Genomic DNA, 4,802 nt, shown 5'->3' with positions numbered 1-4,802 from the left:
GAGCTGAGCAGCTCCGGGTCCCGGACCCGCGGCGCCCCTCCGCTCCACCGGGAGGACGACCGGACCAGGTGGACGCACGTCCTTTCTCCTCCGCTCGGCAAAAATCTTGGTCGTGAATTCTGAAGGACCTCACAGCTAGTGACTAAGTTCGCCTCCAGGTGCTAAGGGGCGTCTCTTTGATTTTGACATTATGAAGCTTTCGGCGGTTACAAAGGACTGAAAACCACAGCTGTCTTTTGGGGTCCCCCTTGGCGGACGTGAAAACAGGTGTGCGGCGGGAGAAAATAGCGGAGAAGGGAGAGGTGGGGAAGAGCAGAGAATGACAGGACGGGAGGAAGTAGGGAGTGGAGGGAAGAGGAGCCAGTCGCTGGGTTTGGGCGGCCGCAGATCCTCACTCTGAGAGCTCCCACCCGTTACTGCTCCGCCCTAGAACGCAATCTCAGAAACCGCGAAACTGCTGGTCGGGCGTTGGTTCTTGCGAAGTTTCCTTTCCCGGTTCTTTGGGAGGGATGAAGTGGCTTGCAAGTGAGTGGAAGCCAAGTCTGGCGCCTCGTCGGCTTCCTTGAAGGTGACTGGCGGGTAGAAAAACACACAAAAGCTTGGGAGCATATGTAACTTTGATAAATTTATACTAAATAAAAAGTAATTTCTTAATATTTATGATCTTTCTAAAGTTCATCATTCGTATTTTGAATTTAAATTTGTATGTAGTCATATGTATATACTAAAGATTCAGGGTTCTGTGTCATGTGTAGAAACGTCTTTCACTGTAAAACTATAATTTTTATTTTTATTGGGGCAGTTTCGAAGTAAGGAATTGGATCATTATTCCCTTTTTAATGAGCGAAACAGATGAGCTAATAAACTTCCAGATCCTCTCAGCCCAGGAGATTACTGCTGGTCAGCGAGAGTTACTTCACCCTCCCCAAGAGGGTCACTGAAAAGTGTCACTGATGTAACAAATAAAATCAGTCACATCCAGTCTTTATGTAGTACTGTACCCAAAATACAAGAACTAACATCAATGATTACACATATGCAAAGTTCCATGTGCCAGGCATAGTCTACAAATGTTACATATGTTTACTCATTTAACCCTCCCAACAGGCCTATATCATATCATAATCCTCATTTTACATATGAGGAAACTGAGACACATAAAGATTAAGTAATCTGTCCAGTCACTCAGTCAGTGAGTGGGATGTAAAAGCAGGAATTTGAATGAAGGCAGACTGGCTCCACAGGATATACTCAATTTATACTAATCCTAATAGAAGAGAAACAAATGGTAACAAATGCTTGACAAGAAATTTAAGTTTGTATATTTCTTTTGAAAAAAACACCAAAGGAGAAATTATGTAACAGGAATAAAACTATCCTGCTTCCCAAACATCCTTCTTATCCCAATAGCTGCTCCTCCAAAATATTCAACTTAAACCCAATTCCTGCCAGAACAAGGTTTTTCTTCTGCTTAGTGTTTTCCTCTCACCTGCCCCCACACCTTTATTTATTCTGTTCTTTCACTTCCAGGTTATTCATTTTTTAATTTTAAAAATATGAAAAATACATAAAGAAGATAAGTAGCTATCCATATTCCCACCACCTGGAATTAACTACTGTTAATATTTTTACATGTTTTTCTTTCAATCTATTTTTAAAGATATTGTAACTTGTTTACAAAAATTACACATGCTTATATACAAAAGTCAAATGATGCAGAAGTATAAATATGCAAATCTTTGAAATCTTAAATTCAAAAATAACTTTTAACATTAGGTAAAAATTGATGGAGTCATTTTTGGTATATCTACAGAAAAAAATATACATAATTATGCTTTTATAAAATCAAACTCTTAATATTCTATTTTAATATTCTATGATTTAATAGTACCTGAATTTAACAGGAAGAAGACATTTTAAAAATGAAGGAATTGCTCAACTTCCAATCAAATTGATTTCCACAAGAACATACTTTTCTGAAATAAACTTCTAGGCTAAAAAAAAAAACAATTATAATTTAATTAAGTTAAAGACATCAAAATTTGGAATAATTTTTCTTTTTTTTTTTACATCAAATTTGTTAAGGTGTAATTTGTAAGTAATATGATGCATCCACTTCATTTGATGACTTTTGACAAATAGATATACCCGTGTAACCAGTACCTTGTTCAAGAACATTTCTGTTACTGCAAAATATCCTCTCGTGCCCCTTGGCAATCAACCCCACCACCACCACCACCACTCCCTGTCCCAGGTAGTCAATCATCTAGTTTCTGTCACTATGGATTAGTTTTGCCTGTTCTAAAAATTAACACAACGGACACACTCAGTATGTTCTCTTCATATCGCTCAACATGATGATTTTGAGGTTCATCCATGTTGTTGCTGTGTTTCAGGAATTTGTTACATTTTATTACAGAGCAGTACTCCATTGATTGAAGATATCACAATATATCCATCCATATCTTGATGGAGACTTGAATTGTTTCATAATGTAAACAGAAGAACTGCCTGAATGCCTTGTTCCTTATTCTCAGGTTAACAATAATTAAGGGGGAAAGTTTATTTTGGTTAGTTTTCCATCAGCACATACTTAACATAAACCATACACCATGCTACGTGTATTGTTAGATTACATCATTTAACCTATGCAACTGTAGGAGGTACTTAATATTGTTATTTTTATGACGCTTGAAAAACTGAAGCCCAACAAATCGAAGGACCTGGCCCAAGGTCAAACAGAAGGCAAGTGGTGGAACCAGGACTGGAGGGGAGGCCTCCCAGAGGTTGTCCTAACCAGAAACTAAACCTAATGTCTTTGTAATAACCTCGGTTTGTCTCAGGCCTGGGAACCAATATCCAACCAGTTCCTGGCCCGTGAGGGTCTGCTCCTTTTGGTCTGAAGCTCCTCTGTCAGGGATCCGAAACATAATACTGCTGACAGCCCTAGGACTAAGGAAATCCTTAAAAATTCTAAAACCCCAAGTTTTCTCATCAATAAGGCATTGAATGTCGACTTCTCTAGGTTTGAATATTTTTACATTTGAGCAAGGAAACCTCCCGCTGCTGGGGAGAAGTTCCCGGCTCTCCATCAAACTGGATCAGCCCGTTGGACGTACCGACTTCTACTCTCAATGTCCTGAATACTCGATCGGCATCTTTTGCGTTTCAGTTGGTTTTCTTTGGACTTACCCTAGTGTGCCACCGCTTCCGCATCCGCGCGCCCTTCCCAGACCCGCCTGGATCTCTCAGCTGCTTCTGAGGCTGACCTCGACCTGTGGGTGTCATCTCCGAGGTAGCCACGAGGGGGCGCGATGGTTCCTCCGGCAGTGGTCCTGCCTTTTCTGTTGGGTCAGTAGTTTCTATTTGCCAGGACATTGTGGATCGCAAGTGAGAGTGAAGAACACATCCCGGGAACAGTGTTGGCAAAATGCCCACCAACACCAACACTGAGCCGGGGTTTTCTCCTAAACTGTAGTCCAATATTCTGGCACCTTCAGATAGGAAAACACTAAAGTTATTTCTGATAGTGAAATGTGTTACTTAAAATTACTACTGCCATTTAAGAAGGGAGTGTAAGGAAGCTTCCTGATTTTGCCAAGCTACTGATGCACGTCATCTGAATGCAGATTGGAGGCTGAGAGACAGCGCCAGTGTTTTCTGCCTAAGAAGGAAAAAGAGAAGGCCTGGGAGAAGAGGTGAGGAGAGGAGACTGTAGCCGGAAACATAAAGAGGTTGTTTTGGGGTGGGAGGGAAGGATGGGTGGGCTGGTGTCTAGAGAATTGGATAGCATGGTTGTAAGATGTGGAAGCAAGACATCAAGTGCCTGGTGACAAGAAATGAAGCATGAGGAAAGATTAGACAAAGGGCAGGAGAGGAACTCTACCCAGTCGCAGCCTCCCACGAGGTACGCAAATGAGAAACTGGTCATGGCTCCTCACAGGATTCCTTATTATGCTCCTGGGAAGATCAGAGAATTCTACCAAGACTGAGGTCTACCAAAGCGAAGCTATTTCTCTACACAGGACAAGTGTGTTGTATCTTCACCGGAACGGCGAAGGCTTAAGCCATGTAAGAGGATTCTACCTCTCAATAGCATAAGGTGAGTAAACGCAGGGAGAAACTGGTCATGGCTCCTCACAGGATTCCTTATTATGCTCCTGGGAAGATCAGAGAATTCTACCAAGACTGAGGTCTACCAAAGCGAAGCTATTTCTCTACACAGGACAAGTGTGTTGTATCTTCACCGGAACGGCGAAGGCTTAAGCCATGTAAGAGAATTCTACCTCTCAATAGCATAAAGTGAGTAAGCGCAGCACCGCGCCCCAAACAGACTGGAAGCCGGCAGTTTCCGACAAGCTTGTAAGATTAAAAAACAAAAAACAAAACAGCACAGTGAGACGAGAAAAAAAAAATACCCGTGCTTTTGAGCAAAGAGGTTTTTTCCGGCAGTGTAAAAAACACTGATGGGTTCCCACCGAAAACAAGCAGCGTAAGCAGGTGCAAACCATTTGGGATAAAGCTCCCTTCAATCCTCCAAACAACGATGCAAGCCGAAGTCTTTTTTTAAACACCAAGATCAGGGGAGAGCGCGAACGCAGTCCCCCACTACCACAAATTATGCAGTCGAGTTTCCCACATTTGGGGAAATCGCAGGGGTCAGCACATCCGGAGTGCAATGGATAAGCCTCGCCCTGGGAAAACCACCTTCGTGATCATGGTATCTCCCCTGCCAGGTAAGTATGAGTTGCTCGGCTCGCCTCCACCCGAAACCTCGAGCTCGCCTCGCTGTTCACGCACAG

At 42.5% G+C, this 4,802-nt stretch overlaps 1 long non-coding RNA gene and 1 other non-coding gene across 2 annotated transcripts; both read right to left on the bottom strand.

Annotated features, from left to right (window-relative positions):
- Positions 1-16: 16 nt before the first annotated feature.
- Positions 17-4,111, bottom strand: LOC112469053. The gene is made up of 3 exons (XR_003042466.1): positions 3,193-4,111; positions 1,892-1,994; positions 17-572 (listed from the first exon to the last, which is right to left on the bottom strand). It is a non-coding gene; the product is annotated as an uncharacterized LOC112469053 (long non-coding RNA).
- Positions 4,112-4,580: 469 nt separating this feature from the next.
- Positions 4,581-4,744, bottom strand: LOC112469164. Its single transcript, XR_003042486.1, has one exon. It is a non-coding gene; the product is annotated as a U1 spliceosomal RNA (small nuclear RNA).
- Positions 4,745-4,802: the final 58 nt, after the last annotated feature.

The sequence above is a fragment of the Pteropus alecto genome, unplaced genomic scaffold, assembly GCF_000325575.1.
Source record: "Pteropus alecto unplaced genomic scaffold, ASM32557v1 scaffold106, whole genome shotgun sequence".
In the NCBI taxonomy this organism is placed as follows: domain Eukaryota; kingdom Metazoa; phylum Chordata; class Mammalia; order Chiroptera; family Pteropodidae; genus Pteropus; species Pteropus alecto.
The sequence above is the reverse complement of the archived record's forward strand: the minus strand, read 5'-3'. Positions and strand labels throughout refer to the sequence as shown.